The sequence below is a fragment of the Dama dama genome, chromosome 7 (assembly GCF_033118175.1).
Source record: "Dama dama isolate Ldn47 chromosome 7, ASM3311817v1, whole genome shotgun sequence".
NCBI classification, from domain to species: Eukaryota; Metazoa; Chordata; class Mammalia; order Artiodactyla; family Cervidae; genus Dama; species Dama dama.
The window spans coordinates 18,538,715-18,565,651 of NC_083687.1; the positions used below are offsets into that span (position 1 = coordinate 18,538,715).

At 39.1% G+C, this 26,937-nt stretch overlaps 2 pseudogenes; both read left to right on the forward strand.

Annotated features, from left to right (window-relative positions):
* Positions 1–893: 893 nt before the first annotated feature.
* Positions 894–13,041, forward strand: LOC133059233 (small ribosomal subunit protein uS3-like; annotated as a pseudogene).
* Positions 13,042–24,503: 11,462 nt separating this feature from the next.
* On the forward strand, positions 24,504–25,556 carry LOC133059050 (peptide chain release factor 1-like, mitochondrial; annotated as a pseudogene).
* The last annotated feature ends 1,381 nt before the right edge of the window (positions 25,557–26,937 follow it).

Sequence of the window (26,937 nt, forward strand, 5' to 3'; positions counted from 1 at the left end):
CATCCAGACTAAAAATCTAAGCAATTCTGTTGTTGGCTCTCACAAGAGAAGGCTCATGTCTGTGGCCACACTGGTTATTTGCCTATCTCAAGAACAGACCCCAAATGAATAGAGATGTAGCCGATTCACAAACAAATGAAATGTTTTAGGCCCAATGAACATTCTGTGTATTGTTCTAGGAGTAATTTTTCTGTGCTCTGGATTTAAACAGTTGGAATTTTTTTTTATATGACCCCCTTTTGAAATGAAAGTTTGTTCTTGAGAGAAAATTTGCATTTCAGAGAAATGATGAGACAATATATTTGGTAAATCTTCAAAGAAGTGAACTTTTCTGTATAATGCTTTATATTAAAGGTGACTGTTCAGGAGAGTTTCTTAAAAACTGAGACTTCCCTGGCAGTTCAGTGGTTAGGGCTCTATGCTTCCAATGCATGAGGCTTGGGTTTGATCCCTTGTTGGGAGCTGAGATCCCACATGCGGGGTGCATGGCCAAAAAATTTTTTAAAAGAATAAAAACTGGGAAAACTGGAGGTGTGGAGAAACGGGGAGAAAAACACGGAAATCCCACTTCTGCTTCCTGCTCTATCCAAGGCTCTGAGATGCAATATGACCAAATCAATGGACTGTGTGTGTAGAACACATCAGTGTGGCTTTAGAAATGAGTGATGCTGCTATATTTAAAATGGATAACTAACAAAGACCTACTGTATAGCACAAGGATCTCTGCTCGGTGTTACGTGGCAGCCTGGATAGGAGGGAGTTTGAAGGAGAATGGATACATGTATATGTACGGCTGAATCCCTTCACTCTTCACCTGAAACTATCACAACATTGTTAATTGGCTATACCCCAATACAAATTTAAAAGTTAAAAAAAAAGAAAAGAAACGAGTGATGGATGTAACTACCACAGTTGTTGAAGAAGGCTCAGTGGTCAAGGGCAAAAAAGCCTGTGGCAAGTTCAAGCAGTGAAACACAAGAGTTGTAGAGTATTTCTCAAACTCCTGTTTGTTTGCCACCAAAGCAACGAAAGCAAAAAGTCCTGGCACAAGAGGGCTTATGGGACTCCCATTTTGAAACTAATAAGATAGCATGATATGTTGACTGTCATCTTAACCCCCAAGTCTGTTAAGGACAGTGTTGAGAGAGCAGACCTTACTCAAGACAGGAGGCCTAACTGGTGTTTATTTAGTAATACTAAGAGATCGCTATCTTAGGCGAGTTTCTAGCCAGAGAGAGAAAATAGGTTCCAGACTATGAGAAGGTTCTCAGTTTAAGTCTTATTTCTAAGAGAGAGGAGAAAAAGGTAGGATATTTGGTAGATTCTGTATCTGGTACTAAAAAAAACACAACAACAAAAGAACACAAAAGCAACACATTGGTTGAAATTCCTGCACCTGCCTAGAAGGCATGCTTGGGAGTCACACATTTCAGCTAGGGTACCAGCCCACGGTGAGTCAGACTCAAGGATTATGGTGGTGGCCCCCGCTGGTTCGCAAATGAGTGGCTTTTTTCGGTATAACGTTGAAGAAGAAAAAATAAGTGAATTTCCTATGAAAATGCAAATCTACTAAAAAGTTTTAAATTGCACAGTGTTTAAGTATAGATCACAACACTTTTCCGGAACCCCTAATGGAGTCACATTTTTTTTTTTTTTTTTTTTTTAATGAGAAAGAGAACCCTTAAGACCTCATATTAGAAAATAATCTGTCCAGCACACTTCAACAGATAACAGAGGAGCATTTCAGGTAAGAACTATTTAAAATAATGTGCAGTCAGGGCGGGCTTCGTGTATATGCAGCTTGTGTGGTCACACAGGACCCCGCATTTACAAGGTCCCGGCACTGTTCAATCAAGATGGCGATGGTGGTCGCCATCTTGAAATTCATTGTGGTTTTTGAACGAAAAGTCCTGCGTTTTCATTTTGCTGTGGACCCGGTGGCTCAGATGGTAAAATCCTCTGCTTGCAATGCTGGAAACCCGGGTTCAATCCCTGGGTCGGGAAGATCCCCTGGAGAAGGAAACGGCAACCCATTCCAGTATTCTTGCCTGGAAAATTCCATGGATGGCGGAACCTCGTAGGCTACAGTCCAAGGGGTAGCAAGAGTCGGACACGACTGAGTGGCTTCGCTTGTGCAGGGCTGAGGGAAACCAGCAATAGAGAGCATAGCACCAGAGGACTAAAAGCAGTGTGGAACCTTAAACAAACCCGTAAGTCAGAAAGGGCGAGAAAGAGAAATATCTGGAATACAGGGAAGGCTGTTGCTGAAGTCATGTAGGAGAGGGTTACACAACATTAGTGACTGTCTTCTGTAAGAACACAACACGGAAGAACACACCCATAGTCAACCGGCAGCCTGCAAAGAGCCCTTACCGGGGCTTCTCTCTGCCCCTGCCCTCTGACCTCCAGCATGTGCCTCCCATTGGCTGAACCCTACAGGAAGTCAGAGGCTCTGAAGCCTGTTCATGAAATCAGTCGAGGTCAGCCTTGCCCGGGCATAGGATATGCTGGGAAAAGGTAAGAGTGAGTTTGGAGAGTGCAGAGAAGAGGCAGCTCAGGACTTCTATCTGAAATTTTCAGGATCATGGTTAAGAGTAAATAACATAGAAATGGAAAATTCAAACAGTGAGTTTCAGTAAATGACTTTGTGTTGATTTTTTTTTAAAGGATAGTCATTGGCTGTGCATCGTGAAGAGGGTCTTATGTACTTTGAAAGGAAAAATGAGGTAGTCTAAGAATTTTTTTAAACAATCAGATGTTTGAAAGAACCATCGTTAAATGAAGAGAGAAGCCTAAGGTTTCAAAATTTTTAGAAACATTCCAGGCCCCAAAGTCGAATTTTGTAGGTAACACCTCACCTTTACTTCTCTCACGCTTAAACCAACATCAAAACAGAAAGGTACCTTTGACAGGCACTGGATCCCAAGAATTGCAAGGACCGTTAGGGTTCCAGAGGTTCTTTTCATACATGAATAGCTTGTACAAAGGGAGTTCATTATGATGATTTGTAACCATTCTGACTACTCAATTCCTCTGAACATTTTTAGACTATTCAGATCACTTTCAAAAAAGTGCATATCACTGATTAATTCTCATGCCACTCAGAGTTAGATATGGGCTAAACTAAATTTATCCTTTATAATTTCCTTGAAAAACAAAGATTTTTGCTGCAAATGTGAATAAGACTGCGGGGACACACTTCATCTCTTTTTTAAAAATTGAGGTAAGAGTCACAGAACATAGAATTAAGCATTTTAAAGAACATAATTCAGTGACACTTAATGCATTCACAGAGTTGTATTATCATGACATCTATCTAGTTCCAAACATTTTTATCACCCCAAAGGGAAACACCATACACTAAGCAGTCACTCCCCATCCTTCCCTTCCTCTAGGGCCTTGCAACCATTTATCTGCCTTCTGTCTTTAGGTTTACCTATTTTGGATATTTTATATAAATGGAATCATACAAAACGTGACCTTTTCTGTCTGGCTGCTTTCACATAGCAATGTTTTCAAGGTGAATTCATGATGTAGCATGTGTCAATACTTCATTCTTTCTTATGGTTGGATAATATCCCCTTGAAGTGAAGTAAAGCCGGTCAGTCGTGTCCGACTCTTTGCGACCCTGTGGACTGTAGCCTACCAGGCTCCTCTGTCCATGGGATTTTCCAGGCAAGAGTACTGGAATGGGTTGCCAATTCCTTCTCCAGGGGATCTCCCCGACCCAGGGATCGAACCCGGGTCTCCCGCATTGCGTCTGAACCACTAGGGAAAATCAATATCCCCTTATGTAGGTATTAATATTTTTTAATCAGTTCATCAGTTGATGACATGTGAGTTGTTTCCAGCATTTGGCAATTGTAAACAATGCTGTTGTGAATGTGAGTGTATATGTATTTATTTGAACCCAGGTCTCCCGCATTGCAGGCGGATTCTTTACCAGCTGAGCCACAAGGGAAGTCCAAGAATACTGGAGTGGGTAGCCTATCCCTTCTCCAGGAGATCTTCCCAACCCAGGAATCAAACCGGGGTCTCTTGCACTGCAGGCGGATTCTTTACCAGCTGAGCTACCAGGGAAGCCCTACTTATTTGAACACCTATTTTCAGTTCTTTTGGGTATACACATAGGAGTGGAATTGCTGGATCATATGGTAATTCTGTTTAACTTTTTGAGGAACTATCAAATTGTTTACACAACCTTTTAAGGGAACTCTGAAACCCTTTTAGAAGCACGCCTTTTACAACCACTAGGTATCATACATACCTGGAGTAACTAAGCCCATTCTTGCCTATAAATTAAAACATGGTCCAGAAATTTTTCTATGTGGGAGATACTCCAGTTAGCAGTTGACTTCAGTTCTTATAATTTATTTAGGTTATTGGTTTATAAAGTAATACATGTTCATTACAGAATTTTTAAAAAACAATAGGATGCAAAAAGAAAACATCGTTTGTAACCCACTGTGAACTCTTAACACACACTTTTTTTTTTTTTACAAAAATAGCCTCAGAGTCCTTATAAATAAATCCAGCCTGAAATAGAAAATGAAATTAAGTCCAAGAAGAAAAACAATACAGTAAACCTCTGAATGGTAACAATTTCACATCAGAAATCACCCCTATCTAGTTTTTTCAGTTCAACCTGTTGCTCTAATAACCTGAAGCATGATTGTATGGTTGTGTAGGATAATTCAATTCAGTTCAGTTGCTCAGTCGTGTCCGACTCTTTGCGACCCCATGGACTGCAGCACACCAGGCTTCCATGTCCATCATCAACTCCCAGAGCTTGCTCAAACCCGTGTCTATCAAGGCAGTGATGCCATCCAACCATTTCATCCTCTGTCATCCCCTTCTCCTCCTGCCTTCAATCTTTCCCAGCATCGGGGTCTTTTCCAATGAGTCAGTTCTTCACATCAGGTGGCCAAAGTATTGGAACTTCAGCTTCAGCATCAGTCCTTTCAATGAATATTCAGGACTGATTTCCTTTAGGATGAACTGGTTGGATATCCTTGCAGTCCAAGGGACTCTTAAGAGTCTTCTCCAACACAGCAATTCAAAAGCATCAATTCTTCAGCGCTCAGCTTTTTTTATAGTCTAACTCTCACATCCATATGTGACTACTGGAAAAACCATTGCTTTGACTAGATGGACCTTTGTTGGCAAAGTAATGTCTCTGATTTTTAATATGCTGTCTAGGTTGGTCATAGCTTTTCTTCCAAGGAGCAAGAATCTTTTAATTTCATGGCTGCAGTCACTATCTGCAGTGATTTTGGAGCCCAAGAAAATAAAGTCTCTCAGTTTCCCCACCTATTTGCCATGAAGTGATGGGACTGGATGCCATGATCTTAGCTTTTTGAATGTTGAGTTTTAAACCAACAATAAATAGGGTAATTACCTAGTAAATTAACTCTGACTTTGAGTTGCTGAGCCTGCATATAGAAGGTGTGGTTTGGGTTTAGTTTTGGGTTTTTTCTTGCTATTGTTGTTCTTTTAATCTATTTATTGACTTAACATTTATTTTTTCCTTCGGAATTGAGTTGAGAAGCACAGAATTTTGGCAAACTGTCTCTTTTAGATGAAGTCAGAGGTCCTATCTAGGAATAGACTTTTCTTTCTTTTTTTAAATCAACATCTAATAAGTATAATTGATGTGTGTGTGTGTGTGTGTATTCTATGTGTAAACATCATCACAATCAAGATAAAGATGGTTCTATCCCCTTCACACTAAAAAATCCGTTTAGAGTTCCACTCTCCCCTCACTATAACCCCTGGAAAGTACTGGTCCGTTCTCCATGACTTCTTCACTTGGCCTTTTTCCTAAATGTCATAGAAATGGAATCAAACATATACAGTCTTTTGAAACTGGCTTTGACTCCACATAATGTCTTTAAGACTCATTCATATTACTACATGTAATAATAATAGTTCATTCCTTTTCGTTGCTCAGTAGTATTCATACTCTACTAGCAATAATATTTATTGCTAGATAGTCTCTTAATGCTAAAGAATATGAATATACTCACTTTATTCACCCATTGGAGGATTTTTGTGGTTGCCTTCACGATTTGGGGATGATTAGAATAAAGCAGATATAAACATCCATGTGCAGGTGTTGGGGAGGATATAAAATTCATTTCTCTAAGGTACATACTTAAGAGTGGGATCATACCATATCACATGATAAGTATGTGTTTCACAGGCAAATTGTATTCCTGAGAATCATCTTATATTCCATATTTAGAGTTCCAGTTGCTCCACAGCCATCAGTAGATACTGCCAGGCTTTTGTCGCTACTGATGTTTTTTTCATCCTAAGAGCTATATAATAGGATCTCAGTGAAAAGTGAAAGTGAAAGTCGCTCAGTCATGTCCAACTCTTTGCAACCCCATGGACTATACAATCCATGGAGTTCTCCAGGCCAGAATACTGGAGTAAGCAGACTTTCCCTTCTCCAGGGTATCTTCCCAGCCCAGGGATCAAACCCAGGTCTCCTGTATCGCAGGCAGGTTCTTTACCAGCTGAGCCACAAGGGAAACCCAATAGTTTCTCAATAAGGTTTTAATTTGCATTTTCCTAATGGCTGATCATATTGACATCTTTTCATGTGCTTATTTCCTCTAAGGTGAAGTACATAGATATTTCTCTTTTGCCCCCCTTTTTTTTTTGTCATCTAACAAACTACATATTTCACCTATTTATTTTACTTACTGTTTGTCTCTCCTATTGAAATGTAAATCCCATTAGGGTGGGGATTTTGGTCTCTGCTGTTTTTCCTTTAACAGTTATGATCTAAAATGCATGTGATTTACCCATGTTACCAACTGTAACAGTGCTTCATACATTGTAGTTTTCTAACTAATATCTTTTGAATAAATGAACATTTATTGAGGACTTACTATGCATCAGGGACCATTCTAAAAGCATGGTAATATTATCAGAATTTTTGGTTGTTGCCATTTAATTATTTCATCAATAATTTTACTTTTTCTTTACAAGTCTTTAATTATTCAACAAACACACTGAGTGGTTACTACCTGCCAGTTATTATGCTAGGGCTTGGAAATAAAGTGAAAGCTGCCCTCAGGAGATAGGTTAATACTGTAAAATAAGAAATGTACTGGGATAAAGATATGCACAAGAACCTGGCAAAGCACAGTGGAAGGAATATGGAATTTATATTTAAGGGTCAAGGAAAGTTTTCTAGAAGAGCTGATCATTTAAATCAAACTGAAGTGAATAAAATGCTTACTTATACTTTTCCTGTAACATTAATATGAAACAGAATTTTAAACCTCAATTATTTTTATTCCCACCTGCAGTAATGTAAATTATCCAGAATGCACTATATTTTGAAATGGCATTGAAAACAAACGAAAGGCATTGGTCATCATTTCCTATCAAGATAGGTATCTTTGGGGGCTTTCCTGGTGGTCCAGTGGTTAAGAATCTGCCTTGCAATGCAGGGGACACTGGTTTGATCCCTGTTCCAGCAAGATCCCATATGCTGTTGAGCAGCTAAGCCCATGTGGCTACTTCGTCTGTGCTCTAGAGCCCTCAAGCCACAACCACTGAAGCCCATGCGCCTAAAGCCCATGCTCCACAATAAGAGAAGCCACGACAACAGGAAGCCGAACCACTGCAACTGGAGAGTAGCCCCAGCTCAGCACAACTAGACAAAGCCGGCACACAGCAACGAAGATCCAGAACAACCAAAAATAGATACATAAATGACAGGTATGGAGGAGGCTGGCAGGCTACAGTCCATGCAGTAGCAAAGAGTCAGACATGACTTAGCAACTAAACAACAACTTTTGTTTTAAGGATTATAAGAATTAAACTGTGACAAGATGGTCTCCTCATTTTTAATTGGGTTGTTTGCTTTCCTACTATTGAGTTTTGAGAGTTTTTCTAGATACAAGTCCTTTGTTGGGTATGTGATTTGAAAATATGTTCCCTCACATCTATAGCTTTCCATTCTCTTGACGTCTTTCACAAAGCAAAAGGTTTTCATTTTAATAAAGTCCAGCTTGTCCATTTTTTTCTTTTCTGGGTTGTGCTTTTGATATCAAGTCTAAGAAAGTTCCCTGATCCCAAGTCATGAACATTCTACTTTTATTTTCTTGTGAAAGTTTTATAGTTTTACATTTTACATCTATGATCTATTTTTCAATGAAGTGTGAGATTGAGGTCAAGATTTTTTTGTCTTTAGCTTCTCATGGCATACTTTTGCATATGGATGTTCAGTTATTCCAACATCATATATTGAATAGACTGTCTTTTAACCATTGAATTGCTTTTTTACCTTTGTCAGTAATTGACATTTTCTGACTCAATCATTTGATATAGACTGATCCATTGGTCTCTGCCTCTATCCCTCCACCAGCACCACTGTCTCTTGATTATTCTTCCATTATAGTAAGTTTTAAAATTGGGTAGACTGATTTCTCCCACTTGATCCTTCTTTTTCAAAATTGTGTTGGCTATTCTGCTCCCTTCCCCTTTCCAAATAAATGTAAGAACCATGCTTGTAATGTAATGCAAGACAAACCAAGCTTGTCTATATCTGCAGAAATCTTACTTTTGATTAGACTTCTGATTGGAATTGTATTAAATCTATTGATTTCTTTGGAGAAAATTGGCATGGTCAACTAAATTGGATCTTCCAATCCATGAATATAGTATGTTTCTCCATTTATCCATATCCTTTGATATCTTTCTTTAGTGTTTATAGTTGTCAGCATGCAGATCCTGCACAAGTTTTGTTAAATTTATACTTAAGTATTTCTCTTTTAAAATTTTTAAATGAAAAAACAAAAACAAAAAAAAATTTTTTTAATGAAATATATTTAAAATTTTGATTTCTGAATTAAGTATATAGAATTTGTGAGTTAACTTTATCTTTTATAGTTGTGCTAACTTCAGTTTTTTTAAATATTTATTTTTATTTATTTATTTGGCTGTGCAGGGTCCTTTGTGGCATGTGGGATCTAGTTCCCCCACCAGGGATCAAACCAAGGGCCCCAGCATTGAGAGCTCAGAGTCTTAGCCACTGGACCACCAGGGGAGTCCCTTCATTTGTTAATCTAAGAGTTTTTGGTAAATTACTTGGGATTTTCTATGTAGAAAATCATGTCATCTACAAATAGACAATATTCTTTCTTTTATTTTTTTCTGTATTCAAAATGTGTTTATTGGGATGGTTTCCCATTCATCCTGATACAGGGTACTTTAAGTGCTGCTTCCATCTGAAGAAGCATCCTTCTGTAAGCCTTGCTTTTCCTCCTATAGGCTGGCAGAGGACAATAGAGCAGCCAAACTATGATTTGTGCATGACTAAAGATGGTGGTCGCAAAGAGTCGGACACGACTGAGCAACTGAACTGAACTGAACTGAAAGATGGTGGTGATTTTATAGCATCCTGGGCATTTCACATCCATGAAATACAAACTGGGGCTCTGCACCAGGTGCTTCTTCTTGTGTTTCCTCTTCTTTACTTCTGGAGAGGGATGAAGGAGATCCTTTGTGAAAGACATGTTCTCATGGGGAGGTCGTCACTGCCAAAAAGGCTGTATTTTCTTTCATATGCTTTTGTATGCCTTTTATTGCTACTTTCTTTCTCTGACTTACTGCCCTGACTAGGACTTCCTGTGTTATATTGTATAGGAGTGATGAGAGGACATCTTTGCTTTGTTCCTGATATTAGGGGAAAGCATTCAGTATTTCACCATTAAACATTACATTAACTGTAGGTATTTTGTAGATGGCCTTTATCAAATTAAGGAAATTTCCTTCTATTTCTATATCACTGAGAGTTTCTATCATGAATGGATGCTGGTTGACTTCAAATGCTTTTTCTGCATTGTTGGATATACTCATGTCATTTTTCCTCTTTAGTTTTTTAATGTGGTGAATTACACTGATTGATTTTTGTATTTGGAGCCAGTCATGCATGTCTAGGATAAATCCCACTTGGTCATGGAGTACTAGTCTTTTTATATATTGCTAGATTTGATTTTCGAGTTGTTTTTTGTTGTTGTTGCTGTTTCAAGATTTTTGTGTACTGTTCATGAGGGATAGTGGTCTATAATTTTCTCTCCTTGTACTCTCTTTAGTTTTTTTGGTATCAAGGCAGTTCTAGCCTCATAAAATGGGTTGGGAAGTGTTCCTTTCCCTTTCCTTCTGTTTGCTGGAAGAGATTGTATAGAAACAGTGCTATTTGTTTTTTAAAAGTTTGATAGAATTTACCAGTGAAGCCATTGGGCCTGGAAGTTTGTTTGTTTTTAAGGTTTTTACCTGTGGATTCCATTTCTTTAATACATATGTTACTTATTTCTTCTTTGGGTGAGTTTTGGAATTTTGTGGCTTTTAAGGAATTGGTCCATTTCATCTAAGTTATTGAATTTATGTGCATAGGGTTGTTTAGAGTACTTTTTAAAAAAATATCTCTGAGGTCTCTAGTGACATTGGTAATTTGCATCTTCTCTATTTTTCAATTGTTATTAATAGTATTTTTATTTCATTGATCTTTTCAAAGAAACAGCTTTTGATTTTACTGATTTTCTTTATCATTTTTCAGTTTTAAGTGGCTCTTTTTCTCTTTATTATTTTCTTCCTTCCACCTTGATCTGGCTTATTTTGCTTTTCCTGGTTTCTTAAGATGGATGCTTAGTCTGTTGATTTAAGACCTTTCTTCTTTTCTAATATAAGCTAATTTATAATGCTATAAATTTCCCTTTAAGAATTGATTTAACTTCATCCCACAAAATTTTATGTGTTGTGCTTCATTTTTGTTAAAAAATATTTTATAAGATGCATGCATCCCAATGTTCATTGCAGCATTATTTACAATAGTCAAGACACAGAAATACCTAGATAACCACTGACAGATTAATGAATAAAGAAGATGTGGAATACTCAGTCATAAGAAAGAATGAAATAATGTCATTTGCAGCAACAAGGATGAACCTAGAGATTATCATAATAAGTGAACTAAGTAAGGCAGAGAAAGACAAATATCATATAGTATTGCTTATATGTGGCATCTTAACAAAAAAAGATGGAAATGAGCATATTTATAAAACAGAAAGAGACTCACAAGACATAGAAAACAAATTTATGGCTACCAAAAGGAAAGGGAGGAGGGATGAATTAGGAGGTTGGCATTAACATATATACACTACTATACATAAAATAGGTAACCAACAAGGACCTACTCAATAACACAGGGAACTATATTCAGTATCTTGTAATAACCTATAAGGGAAAAGAATCTGAAAAAGAATATAGTTGCTACCTCCCCGAGTCGCCTTCCATTAGACTGCTATTACCTCAACTTCTCCTTCAGGAAACAGCAAACCTTCCTTTAATTTTGTGACTAAAGAGTTAATATTTGGCCCATTAGGAAACCTACCAGACTGAGCTCTAGTGCTGTGATTGAAGACTGTTTTGATTGGTAAAGGCTAGTGCCTACCGGTCATTAAATATTTGAAACATCATTTGTGCCAGTACCTTATGTTTGTACAGCATTTTTAAGCTTATGAAAAATATTTACATATATTATCTTAGTTAAGTTTCATGCCAACTGCGAGCCATCAGTAGGAGTTATTATAGACATCATAAAATATTTTAATTATAAAATTAACACATATGAGTGTGGAAAACGAATTATTATTTGGGGACTAGCTCAGAAAAATGATCACTTACCCAAGATCACGTGGTTGTAGGAGTTGGGGTCTAAGCTCCTAGAAGCTTCGAGAACAGTTATATCCTACGTGCTCCGGTTGAGGGAAGACGATTTCACTCAGCACTAGATAGGCAATTCCAGGCAATTCCAGCACCAAAGGCAATTCCAGGAAGAAGGCACCAAGCTTGTACTGAGGGAGAAATGGGGTGTGGTTCACAGAGAGGAAGAGCAGGGATATTTTACTAAGGAACAGTGTGAAATGTGGCCCAAAATGTAGTAAAAGATCCTATTTCCCTGATCATTTCAGGACACCCACTCTGAAGGAGTTGGAACTGAAATTCTCCAGTGCAGATTCACAAAGAGCACCCAAGGCAAAGCCTACTTAGCTTGCTCAATTTTGGAGTGCCGTTGAAGGTGGCAGGAAACCCATTCTGAAGCTGCTGAAGCCGAATTACATTTATTGGGTCATTTTTTCTCCGTCACACTTGGGTCCCTCTAGATCGAGCTGTTGATGAGAAAGCAAGTGAAGAAGTCTGAAATATTATTCACAGCTCCTCAACGGCTGTTACCAAATTCACAGAGGCTTATCCCAGGAGAGAATGGTGCTCTAGACCACCATAGTCCTAAAGTTCTTTGCATGTTTGTGTTCTGTCTGCAATAGCAATGGGAACAATTTCCTCACATCACACTCCTTAGATCATTTAACAGCAGCATTGGGCCATTCCTTAAGATGGCGCTGGGTGGCAAGATGGCAGTGCCAGTGTCCAAGAGGTCTCTGATGGCATCCTCAAGGCTGAACTGAACAAGCCTCTCACTTGGGTACTGGCAAAAGATGACGCCTCCATTGAAGTCCGCCTTCAACCAACCAGGACAGAAATCATTACCTTGGTCCCCTGGACACAGAATGTGATTGGTGAGAAGGGCCTGCGGATTCAGGAATTAACTGCTGTGCTTCAGAAGAGATTTCGCTTTCCTGAGGGCCATGTAGAACTTTACGGGGGGAAGGCAGACAGGAGAGTTCAGTGAGTCATTGCCCGGGCGGAGTCTGCAACACACACTTCTAGGAGGACTTGTTGGGGTCTGCTGTGGGTCATCATGGACAGTGGGGAAAAGGCTGCTAGGTTGTAGTGCCTGGGAAACTCTGGGGACAGAGGGTCAAACCCATGAAGTCATGGATGGCCTGATGATCCACAGTGGAGACCCTGTTAACTCCTATGCAGACACCACCTGGCGCCATATACTTAGCAGCCATATACTGCTAAGACAGGGTGTGCTGGGCATCAAAGTGAAGATCATGCTGCCTTGAGACCCAAGTGGTAAGAGGGACCCTTAAGAATCCCCTGCCTGACTGCTGAGCATTGTGGAACCCATAGATGAGACACTGTCCACCATTACCATCCCCACCCCAAAGAAAAGGGAGGGAAGCCATGGATTCCTGCTGTCCCCACAAGTACCCACAGCATAACATGGTCTTTGGCAGCTGGATCTGGAGTCTGGATGTTGCTCTATAATAAAATCTTTTTTCTTTTTTTAAAAGTAGGGTTGGGGAATTCCCTGTCTGCCCAGTGGTTAGGACTCCATGCTTTCACTGCCCAGGGGCAGATTCAGTCCCTGGTGCAGGAACTAAGACCCCACAAGCTGCATAGTGTGGGGGAAAAAAAAGTAGAGTTGCCTCCAGGTTTCATGGAGCCTGAATCTTATATTATACAATACAATTTGGGACCTCTTAAGAAAAGAAAACACAATTACAAATAGAAAGTTAGCTATAGAACTTTGGAAAGAACTCTACAAGTGAAGATCTAGGAGTTTTAACTTTATTAGCATCCCAGTGCTTAGCAGATCTTATAAAAAGAGGGGAGATTATTCAATTAAATAGCATAGGAGTATTTTTCACCTCTGCTTAACAGTAATTTTTAAAATTTGCTAAAAGAAAGGGAAACTACCCAAGGAATAGCATAGGAGGTTTTATTGTTTTGTTTGTTTTATGGACCTGTGCTTCCAGGCTGATTTTCTTTTCTTTTCAGTACTTTTTAAACAGTTTTATTTAGATAAAATTGACATAAACTCGTATTTGAAATATACAATCTAAGTTTTATAAAAGATCAGTATAATCAAGATAGTGAATATATTCATCACCCTCAAGAGTTTCCTCATGTACCTCCTCCGTCCAGGCCTTCCTTGCACCCCAGCACCTATTTTTTCATATATTTTAATCTGCTTTTGTGGTTGTTGAAGGCAGAAGGATAAATTTGGATCCTGTTGTTTTATCTTGGCCAAAAGTAGATGCCTTCAGGCTTTTTTGTTTGGTTTGTTTTTACTTTTGTGTTTGTGTGTGTGTGCTCAGTTGTGTCCGACTCTGTGCAACCCCTTGGATGGTAGCTCACTAGGCTCCAATGTCCATGGGATTTCCTAGGCAAGAATACTGGAGTGGGTTGCAGTTTCCCACTCCCAGGGGATCTTTCCCACCCAGGGATCAAACCTGCGTCTCCTGTGCCTCTTATATTGTCAGGTGGCCTCTTTACCACTGTACCACCCGGGAAGACTTTATTTTTATTGGAGTATGATTGTTTTACAATGTTGGGTTAGTTTATCTTGTACAATGGAGTGATATTTGTGTCATGATATATATATGAAATCGATACATCCCTTCTCTCTTGGACCTTCTCCCCACTCCCATGCTCTAGGTCATCACAGAGCACTGAAGTGAGTTCCCTGTACTACACAGCAGACTCCCAGTAGCTATCTATTTGCCCCCCAGTTGCCACTGCAGCACTGTTTACAATAGCCAGGACACAGAAACAACCTACATGTCCAACAACTGATGAGCGGATAAAGTAGATGTGGTACAGGCTTTTTTAACACAGAGAAAAATATAAACAACCCAAATATAAAGGAGTGAAGAGACGCAGAGAAACTAGAAGAACAACAATCCACGAAGAACTCCTCAATCTTAATTAAGAGCAAAAGGGGAGGAGAACACCCCCAGGAAGAGGTGTGTCCAGTCCATATAGGTCTTTCTTTACAAACTCACAGATGCACTTTAGGGATGTAGTCATCAACGCAGAAATCATGTAAAAGAAGAAAAAGACATTTTCTCCCCTACCTGACTTGTCATAAACCCACAATGAAATTAATTTTGGTTTCAATTTATGTGTCTTGGGTATGAGCCACTATCATGTGGCTGAATGTGTACTCGTGCCAGAGTGCAGTTTCTGTATGAATTCAGTAAGTGTTCAATTCTTCATAGTGTTCCCTGAGCACCTGTACATACCCTGGGGATTTGCAAAGACCCTTGAATCCTTCCTTGCCCTCTGCGTAGGCTCTGGCCCGTGTATCATCCAAGGCTGGGCCCAAATGCTCCTTCTAGCTTCACTCAACCTAGTCATTTTTTCCTTCCAAAGTACTTGCCAACTGTACTTTTAGTTCTCAGTGAACACTGTTTCCTGAATACCTTGTCTTATTATGAAATGTTTTTCCAATGTATGTATGAACAAGATCATAAATCTCTCGAAGGCAAGTCTATATCCGTATTACTTCTTAGCAGCTCCGCCCACATCACAGAGCCTAACACAATTTGATATATATTTATTTTACTTTAATATCCTTATTATGTAATTAATAGTTGATGGAAATGTTCATTATGGAAATGTTAGATGATGCAGACAAGCAAAAAGATTAAAAAATTAACCATAATTCTAATATTGGAGAGTAACTACTACTGATATTTTGTATAAGGTGTATACCAAATAGGATGTATAGAGGAGCTAAAGTTTTAATGGAATAAATTGAAATATACACAGCCACAAGTAAGATGGGGTTATAAGGATGCAGTGACATTTCGAGAAGCCAGGAAGATGATGTGTCACTTGTGACCCAGGGCTGCTGGCATAACTGTGCCTTTAGAGACTTGGTCGAGCATCCAGAAAATACTTCTCCCATCACTTCTTGGAATTCTTATAGCTAGAATAAAGTCCTCTTGCGATAGTATTCAAACAATGTCAGGAGACATGAGGTCCCCGAACACGCAACATCATCTGGGAACTTGCTAGAAATGCAAATTCTCAAGGCCCATCCTAGACCAATTGAATCAGAAACCCCGGGGGTGGGCCCAGCAGTGTGTGTTTTAACAAGCCTTCCAGGTGATTCTGACGCACAATAAAGTCAGAGAACCACAATCTAAGATAGTGGGGGGGTGGTGGTGGTGGTGTATCTTGTTCATTATTGAGTTCTCTGTCTCAGAAGGTTGGAAAGAATTTGCTAAGTCAAGAATACAAACACCCCTAGAGATGCATAACTTTTTAACATTATTTTTATTATGGTATATTTCTCATCAAAATATGTAAAAGATATAATGAGTACCCAGTATATCCAGCACTATCTATAGCAAATTAAATCTTAACAGTTGGCCACATTTCCTTCAGATATTTTTTTGAAGAACAAAAGCATTGCAGATTCAACTGAAAGCTTTCTGCATGTCCTCTTTCCAATCTCATTCTTCTTTCTCCTTCTTCAGAAATAACCAAGATCATGAATCATTAATCATTCTTGTACATGTTTTATGCTTTAACTGCATATTCATGTATCTGTAAACAATATATGGCACTATTTTGCAGGTTTTTAAAGTATTTAAATGGTGTCACACTCTACATACCCTGCAATTAGCTTTTCTGAATTGTTTTTAAGATTTATCACTGTGCAGACCCAAAGCTGTGATTCATCATTGTAATTGCTATATAATATTCCCTTCTATGAATACATGATGATATATGAATCTGATCTTCTATTAATGACATTTAAATGTCTCCAGTTGATTTAGTTTTTCACTATTAAAAGTAATGCTGCTACAAACATATATATCTTCTGGTGCAATCAAATTGTGTTTCTCTAAGGTACAGACCAAAGAATCAATTTCGTGGGATGTAAGAATCAGAGCATTTCCAATCTTAATAGATAAAATCAAATTGCTCCCCAAAGTGGCTATACCAATTTCGATACTCTTTTCCAACATTTGAAATTGTTGAAATTTTAGATTTTTGCCAACCTGATGAGTATGAAATAGTACTTCATTTTTATTATAAATTTCTCACTACCTTAATTTCTAGCGAGGTTCAGTACCTTTTCATATTCTCATAAGCCATTTGGATTTGAGAGACATACAATTAACACATATTTACATGAAAGATATAAATCCCTAACATCATCTGTACTTTTTTAAAAAATTAATTATTTTTGGCTGCACTGGGTCTTAGTTGCTTCTTGCAGGCTTTCTCTAGTTGTGGCGAGCAGGGACTATTCTTTGTTGCAGTGCACAGGCTTCTCTTTGCAGTGAGTTCTCTTACTGCAGAGGACGAGCTCTAGGGCCCACGGTCTTCAGTGGTTGCAGCATGTGAGCTCAGTAATTGTGGCACTTGGGCTTAGTTGCCCGGTGGCATGTAGGATCTTCCCGGACTAGGGATCAAACCCATGTCCCCTACCTTGGTAAACAGATTCTTAACCACAAGGGAAGTCCTCATCTATACTTCTGAAAGAGTATACTATACTTGCTTGAAAGGGAAGAGAAAGTGGAAAATCCCTGCCAGATGAGAGAAGATGGAGTGAGAAGGTAGAGGTATCATTTGCCATCCTCAAGGTCCTTTCCAGGGCTGGTCCTGGCTAATTGTCACATCAGCTGTGTTTCCTTCCCCCTAGAGCTGGAGTCCCTAGGAGAGGCTGAGGGAAAGTGGATTTATAATTATCCTCTTCATCAAGGAAGGACTTTTCTGGTCCTAAGTTTTTTCAGCCTTCTTGGACTCAAGACTAGTTATCCTGGTGATTGTCAATGAGAGAAGAAAATCCCTAGTCAGGTGTGTTGTGGAAATCTGGGGGGATTTTTTATTTTCACAATGATTAGGGGACTGGTATTACTGGCATTAGTAGATTAGGACCAGGGGTGCTATACCTCCTTCGACGTATGACACAGTCCCACCAAACAAACAATTTCCATGGACACTCCAAACCACTTTCAAAAGCCCATTTATATGGGTGGAAACCCTGTTCAAAATGATCAAACCTAAGCACCTAACTCTGTTTTCCACATAATCACAAAGTGTACTATCATGGGTTTACACTGATTTTTCCAGGAATGTAGACTACAGTTTAAACTGAGAGAAGATTCTAACTTTGTTTTATTCAGCATCTGACAACTTTATTATGTTTTGTATTATAGTTAAGCCTACGCATTTTATATAGCTTTATGATAAACAGCTCTTCTTTTCTTTCTCCTTTATATGTGGGCATTATAATTATTTAAAACTTCTCAGTGTAGAATGATCGTATTACCTATGAATTTCATTTTATTGAAATTTCATTTAATGAAATTGAAATTTCATTTTATTTCATTGAAAAAGGACCTTCTGAAATGTTTATTGAGAACCAGTGAACCAATAGTTCCTTGATAAGGAAAGATAGGCTAAAAGAGTAAAAAAATATCCTAACTTACCCCAAGATGCCACGGTTGGTAACTGGGAGAACTACAAGACCCCTGTAGGATGATGAATCTAAAATACTTCCAAAACCAGTGGAAAAAAAAAACATTGGTCCAAATCTTTAAATGGGAAATTGTATCAGAGAGGATCTTATAACTAAAAAGGAAGCATATAGTGAGGTCTATCCCAGAGTAGACTTAAGGAAAATAATTTCAGAGGATCACCTTATAAATAGGTCTTAAAAGAACAATCTTGTGCCACTAGGACCTCTGCAGGGGTTTGTTTAGCTGTGCCCTAGCTGAGGGGGCAAATGGAGTTGAATTCCAGCCAGCATTCTCCTCACCAAGCTGTGTGCCTGCGTGAAGGGTCTACTTTTGATTTATCTATTTATGACCATGACTCAGGGCATGCGGGACCTTAGTCCCCGATCAGAGATCCATCCCATGCCCGCCACATTGGAAGGGCTGAGTGTTAACCACTGGGCCACCAGGGAAGTCCCAACGGTATACCTTTTAAAAATTTGCACAAAGGAGATTATTCACACAGTTCCATGTGCAACCACCACCATCTCTGCTGGTTCACACTATAAAAGTCAGCTAGGTTTCCTCCTTAGATCTAAACTATCATCGCTAGCAATATATTCTTCATAACAATATTCCACTGATCTAGAACAAAAGCAATTTAAAAGCCTCAGGCTGTTTGTTATAATGGAATTTTCCTGATGTGAAAAAGTAAGCATTACTGTTGTATTATTAATGGAGTTTTATTCTCTTTTCCACCAAGTTGACAGTTTTAGGATCATGTTGGTACGATTTACTCTACTAAATGATTGGAATACTTCTGTGTCACATTTCTATCTTCCTTTTCTAAATTGGAAATATTTGTATTCTTGCTGCAAAGTCCAACATTTAATGAGATTTGAAGTTGTTTGCTTTGCGTTGAATGGGATTAACCCCTGCCAGAGCCTACTCTCAAGTCTTTGTGTTGGGGAGGCCTTGGTTATGCGGGCAAATGGATGGTTATTCTCAGCAATAAAAATGAGCAAATAACATGAAAGCGCCCATACCTCAAAAAGCAGAAGAGTGACCTCTGATTGACCTTGAGGTCTGTGCGCTGAAGAGAAAAGTTCCTTAACAGACAAAACAAGCTTCGAGCCAGAGAGAAAGAAGAAGATTGCTTACTTTCTGATTACTTTTGTTTAAACCATCCTCCTTCTAGTTTATAATCCTTTATGGGAGCATATTAAGAAGAGGCGGTTTAAGGTCTGTTTGGAGTAGAGGAGAATCGTGAAATAAACAATTAATATTTAGGAAAGAGACCCAGAACCTTCTCTTTGTCGGGTTTTTTTCCTTCCCCTATTTAATGAATATTAGCCTCTGGCTATAGTCTCAGGCATCCTATGTGTTTATTTTGATTGCTGCTGTCATATATTCCTTCACTGGGTACACTCTATGTGTTATTTTGTACAATCCAAAAACTAGGGGAACTCATTGGAGTAAATAACGCGATCGTTTCTGCTGGCATGAGTTGTTTATGGCATATAGGATTGTCAATTCCAGTAATAGGGAAGCAAATTCAGTAGTCATGTTTTGTCCTGGCTAAGTGGTCTTGGAACTTTTGCCTTAGGGAATTTTTTAAAAATCAGTCCTATTCCTTCCTTTTTCAGCCAAAGACTCCATTACATCGAAGTTTAACATTTGGTCTCTGTTGCTCCTGTCCCGAGGCTGATCTGCATTGTCCAGCTTCTAGGCTTCTGCTCAGGTCAATGCCTCCTGCTGGGGTGCCCTCCCAAGCTTTTGTGCCTATTGAATCCTTCTTATCTTCAAAGGGGAGTTCAAATCTCAGTTCTTCCAAGAAGCCTTGACACCTATTCTTCCTCCTCCAAATTTTGGCAACCCATGGCTTGGTCCTTCCCAATAGACTATTCATTGTCTTTTCAAGCCTACAGGTTCTTATTTCCCCAAATAGATTTTAACTTCCTACAGCAGAAATTGTCAATTGCCACCCAATATCCATTCAATACCCCACTTTTCAGTAATAGAGGTACATTGCCACCCTCTATTAGAGTAGAACTTTCTAATAGAAATTGGTCTCTCTGGGGCTTTCCTGGCAGTCCAGTGGTTAAGAATCCGCCTGGCAATGCAGGGGACACAGGTTCCACTCCTGATCCGGGAAGACATACCACAGGGCAACTAAGCCTGTGAGCCACAGCTACTGAAGCCCACGCACTCTAGAGCCTGTGCTCCTCAGCAAGAGAAGCCCCCGCAATGAGAAGCCCATGTACCAGAACTAGAGAATAGCCCCTTCTCTCCACAACTAGACAAAGCCCTCACACAGCAATGAAAACCTAGCACATCCAAAAAATAAAAATAAATATAATTTTTTTTAAAGAAATTACCCTCTCCAGTCTCCCTTTACAAGTATGGTCATGTGACTAAATTCTGATTAATGAGATATAAAGAGAAAAGTTTTTTGGAACTTACAGGAAGACAGATAAAGGAGGACAAATTCAGATGGGAGGCTAAACATTTTGTCCTTTCCTCCTTCCACCTTCCTGCTGCCTGGGGTGAAGAGGGGACAGCTACAGCTAAGAAAGCCATCTTGAATAATGTGATTTGCAGCAATATGGAATGACCTAGAGATTGTTGTACTGAGTGAAGTAAGTCAGACAGAGAAGGAGAAATATTGTATGACATCCCTTATATGTGGAATCTAAAAAGAAATGATACAAATGAACTTATTTACAAAACAAAAGCAGACTCCCAGACCAGAGAAGGAACTTATGGTTGCTGGGAGATGGGATAGTTAGGGAGTTTGGGATGGACATGTACACACTGTTATGTTTAAAATGGACAACCAACAAGAACCTACTGTATAACACAGGGAACTCTGCTAAATGTTATGTGGCAGTATGGATGGGAAGGGAGTTTGGGGGAGAATGGATACATTTATATGTATGGCTGAATCCCTTTGCTGTCCACCTGAAACTATCACAACATTGTTAATCGACTATACTCCAATAAAAAGTTAAAAAAAGAGAAAGCCATCTTGGGTTATGCAGTGACCTTCATTATGGACCTTCAGTTAAGGATGATGAAATAGATAGAAGGAGGCCAGAGTCCAAAGACTGTGAAACCACTAGTCCAACCCTGGCTTATCTCCCCTAGACTTCTTTTCTGGAAAAGGATCAATCTTTTTATGTTTCAGTCATTGTTGTTCACTACAGTAAAATTTACTTCTTCTCTCATCTAGCTTCTTACAAGCAGATCAGCTTTTTAATCATTGCATCACCAGTAGTGCCTGACACAGTACATGATAAATTCTGAACAGTTCAGTTCAGTTTAGTCACTCAGTCATGTCCAACTCTTTGCGATCCCATGGACTGCAGAATGCCAGGCCTCCCTGTCCATGACCAGCTCCCAGAGTCTACCCAAACTCATGTCCGTTGAGTCAGTGATGCCATCCAACCATCTCATCCTCTGTCATCCCCTTCTCCTCCTGCCCTCAATCTTTCCCAGCATCAGGGTCTTTTCAAATGAGTCAGTTCTTCACATCAGGTAGCCAAAGTTTTGGAGTTTCAGTTTCAACATCAGTCTTTCCAATGAACACCCAGGACTGATCTCCTTGAGGATGGATTGGTTTGATTTCCTTGTAGTCCAAGGGACTCTCAAGAGTTTTCTCCAACATCACAGTTCAAAAGCATCAATTCTTTGGCGCTCAGCTTTCTTTACAGTCCAACTCTCACATCCACACACGATTACTGGAAAAACCATAGCCTTGACTAGATGGACCTTTGTTGGCAAATAATGTCTCTGCTTTTTAATATGCTATCTAGGTTGGTCATAACTTTCCTCCCAGGGAGTAAGCATCTTTTAATTTCATGGCTGCAATCACCACCTGCAGTGATTTTGGAGCCCAAAAAAATAAAGTCAGCCACTGTTTCTACTGTTTCCCCATCTATTTGCCATGAAGTGATGGGACCAGATGCCATGATCTTAGTTTTCTTAATGTTGAGCTTTAAGCCAACGTTTTCACTCTCCTCTTTCACTTTCATCAAGAGGCTCTTTAGTTCTTCTTCAGTTTCTGCCATAAGGGTGGTGTCATCTGCATATCTGAGGTTATTGATATTTCTCCCAGCAATCTTGATTCCAACTTGTGCTTTTTCCAGCCCAGCGTTTCTCATGATGTACTCTGCATATAAGTTAAATAAGCAGGGTGACAATATACAGCCTTGATGTACACCTTTTCCTATTTGAAACCAGTTTGTTGGTCCAACAGTTCTAACTGTTGCTTCCTGACCTGCATACAGGTTTCTGAAGAGGCAGGTCAGGTGGTCTGGTATTCCCATCTCTTTAAGAACTTTCCACAGTTTATTGTGATCCACACAGTCAAAGGCTTTAGCATAGTCAATAAAACAGAAATAGATGTTTTTCTGGAACTCTCTTGCTTTTTGGATGATCCAGCAGATGTTGGCAATTTGGTCTCTGGTTCCTCTGCCTTTTCTAAAACCAGCATCTGGAAAAACATCTGGAAGTTCATGGTTCACGTATTGCTGAAGCCTGGCTTGGAGAATTTTGAGCATTACTTTGCTAGCGTGTGAGATGAGTACAATTGTGAGGTAGTTTGAGCATTCTTTGGCATTTCCTTTCTTTGGGACTGGAATGAAAACTGACTTTTTCTGTGGCCACTGCTGAGTTTTCCATATTTGCTGACATACTGAGTGCAGCACTTTTACAGCATCATCTTTTAGGATTTGAAATAGCTCAACTTGAATTCCATCACCTCCACTAACTTTGTCTGTAGCGATGCTTCCTAAGGCTCACTAGACTTCACATTCCAGGATGTCTGGCTGCAGGTGAGTGATCACACCTTCTTGATTATCTGGGTCGTGAAGATCTTTTTTGTATAGTTCTTCTGTGTATTCTTGCCACCTCTTCTTAATATCTTCTGCTTCTGTTAGGTCCATACCATTTCTGTCCTTTATTGTGCTCATCTTTGCATCTCTAATTTTCTTGAAGAGATCTCTAGTCTTTCCCATTCTATTATTTTCCCCTATTTTTTTGCACTGATCACTGAGGAAGCCTTTCTTATCTCTCCTTACTATTCTTTGGAACTCTGCATTCAAATGGGTATATCTTTCCTTTTCTCTTTTGCTTTTCACTTCTCTTCTTTTCACAGCTATTTTTAAGGCCTCTTCAGACGCTATTTTCTTCCTGACTCATTTTAACAGTTTTTCATCATCATTAATATTACAATTTCTGTTTTTCAAATCATGCCCATTAATCTTATGCTCCAATTTCAAAAGTTGATATTGTTTCCACTGTATAGTTTTTTATCCTTACAGATGAAGTCATTTAAGAAATAGAAGAGATAGCAAGGGGGAATAGGAGAAGGCCATTATTAGATAACAGAGAGAAGGAGGCAAGTTCACCCTATGACCCAGAGGAGCCCATATAAAAGATGTTTTCATGGGTTTAATTTCATCTGGTTAATTTTGCTCCATTTCAGGCAAAGGAGAAACAAGGCATTTATATGCCTGTACAATTCTCTGAAGCCCCATCTTCTTTCATTTATTTGACCTTCTGGTAATGAGGTCATCTGTGATCTATGATATGGACCCCAGTCACTTAGCAGGAAGAAGTACTCTAGAAGTTTTGAACCATGTTATCCAATCATGTTATCCAGTCAGTCAGAACTTGGTCAAGAAATAAAAGTCATTCCAGGTATTACAAGATGCTCAGTATCACTCATTATCAGAGAAATGCAAATCAAAAGCACAATGAAGTATCATTTCACATTGGTCAGAATGGCCATCATCAAAGAATAAATGCTGGAGAGGGTGTGGAGAAAAGGGAGCCCACTTACACTGTTGGCGGGAATGCAAACTGATACAATCACTATGGACAACAGTACGCCTTTTGCTTCTCTTCTTTTCTCAGCTATTTGTAAGGCCTACTCAGACAACCATTTTGCCTTTTTGCATTTCTTTTCCTTGGGGATGGTCTTGATCCCTGCCTCCTGTACAATGTCACGAACCTCTGTCCATAGTTCTTCAGGCACTCTGTCTATCAGATCTAATCCCTTGAATCTATTTGTCATTTCCACTGTATAATCGTTAAGGGAATGATTTAGGTCATACCTGAATGGTTTTCCCTACTTTCTTCAATTTAAATCTGAATTTGGCAATAAGGAGTTATTGCCCTATTATTATTTCTTAGAACATGAATGACTGCCAACCCTCTTTTTTAAAATTGGAGTGTAGTTGCTTTACAGTGTTGCATTAATTTGTGCTGTACATCAAAAAGCCAATCAGACTTCCGGGTCTTGTCTGCCCTGGTGGAGTGGCTGTAGTTATGCGCTCCCGGTTACTTTGGAATGTTTTTCGGGGCTTTTGGGCCCGCCGGGATGTTGTCCCGGCCCGCTGACACCTAAGCTGCGGTAACCTACCCCTGGAGGAGCTGTTTGCCCGCGGTGGACCTCTGCGGACCTTCCTCGAGTGCCAGATGAAAATGAGGACTTAAGGAAACTTGCCGAAAATGAAATAACTTCATGTGAAAAAGAAATAGCTCAATTAAAGCATCAGATTATCTTACTTTTGGTTCCCTCAGAAGAAACAGATAAAAATGATTTGATCCTGGAGGTAACTGCAGGAGTTGGGGGTCAGGAGGCAATGTTGTTTACCTCAGAGTTATTTGATATGTATCAGCAGTATGCTGCATTTAAAAGATGGCATTTTGAAACCCTGGAATATTTTCCAAGTGAAATAGGTTGCCTTAGACATGCGTCCGCCAGCACTGCGGGTTCAGAAGCCTATAAGCACATGAAGTTTCAAGGAGGTGTGCACAGAGTCCAGAGAGTGCCCAGGACAGAGAAGCAAGGCCGCACCCACACCAGCACCGTGACTGTAACCATCTTACCCCAGCCCACCGAGATTAACCTGGTGATTAATCCTAAGGATTTGAGGATTGATACTAAGCGAGCCAGTGGAACCGGGGGGCAGCATGTGAACACCACGGACAGTGCTGTCCGGATCGTTCATCTCCCAACGGGTATTGTTTCCGAATGCCAACAAGAAAGATCTCAACTGAAAAATAAAGAGATGGCTATGAAAAAGTTACGTGCAAAACTGTACAGCCTGCAGCTAGAAGAAGAAACAAGTAAACAATACAATGCTAGGAAGATTCAGATTGGCACAAAAGGAAGGTCAGAGAAAATAAGAACATATCATTTTCCACAGAACTGGGTCACAGATCACAGAATAAACAAGTCATTTCATGATCTTGAAACTTTTATGCAAGGAGAGTACCTACTGGATGAACTTGTACAGTCATTGAAGGACTGTGCTAATTATGAATCTTTAGTAGAAATTATTTCAAAAAAAGTTTAAGTTGATTTGTAACTAAAGATTTGTATAGCTTCTGAAAATTCTGTTATAGCAAATCAGGTTGTGTATATACAGTATTCTCTTGAAACACATGAGTTAACATAGTTGAGAGTAACATTTTTAATAAATAGCTAATTTATATAAGTCTCTGAATGTATTAAGTAAAAAAACATACAATATAAAAAAAAAAGCCAATCAGCCACACGTATGCATACATCCCCTCTTTTAGATTTCCTTTCCATTTAGGTCACTACAGAGCACTGAGTAAAGTTCCCTGTGCTATATAGCCGGTTCTCATTTGTTATCTATTTACAATGGCTGCCAATCTTGAATAAAATTTTATTTATAAAAACTCTTCCCCATGCCTTTCTCCTGAATATAATAATTCTTAGGAATAAATGGTGGACGGATTCTCTTCCAAAGCTGTACAGAGTATATGGCAAATCATAGCTTTGTTATTTTAAGGAAAAAGAAGTTTGAACTCAAGTTTATAATTTTTCTTTCCATTTACCATTCCCATGCTCTATTTATGTGCCTTAGGGGCAAAATAAAATGGAAAGCTTAAAATTTATTTGTGCTCTTGAATTTTAAATATGTAAAAACCCAGAACTAGAAAAGGATCTTGAAAGAGTATCTGATTTTGTACTCTCCTTCACATAGATGAATAACTAAACCATAAAAAACATATTTCAGTCCATTCCATTCATAAAGTCCCTAGGAATCAAGAAATACATTGCTATCTCAGAAAGTTATCCAGAATTTAAAAGTTCTCTTTCATATTTGACCAGAGTATCTATACCTCCAGCCCCATAACTGCCCTTGAAAGGTCCCTTAGAAGAATATCACCAATATATGAATCTTTTTATTAGAAGCCCAATTACATGTAGTGAAATGGCAGGCACTATGGAAGGAGAATTTCTGTCTCTGTCTTGCTATAATTTTTCATTGAAAATGAACAGGCACAACTGCACACAAATGGTGGAGGGTTTTTTTTTTTTTTTTTAAATCAAATCAATACCTAAGTGGACAAGGAGACTGTCTTACATAAGAAGCCTTCCTCCCACTGGCCAGATAATGAATTCTGTCTAGGAAATTCATTTACAGAACATAGTGACTTTTCTGTAAAATAAGGAATAAATTTTTCTAGGAAAATATTTCCCAAAAGGGAGAAGGATTGGTGAAAAATTGGGTTGAAAGCCAATCTATTTGAAACCCATATTTAAAATTTGTCATTCATCCTCTTTATACCCATAATTATGATTCAAGCCCCTAGCAAACTCCTTGCTATAAATAACCACACACATCCCTCAACATGTATGTCCTCTATAGTCCACATCATGATTCACCTTTCTCCTGGATCCAGCTTCCTTCTGCTGACTGATATTGCCGTCTTCATTGAGAGA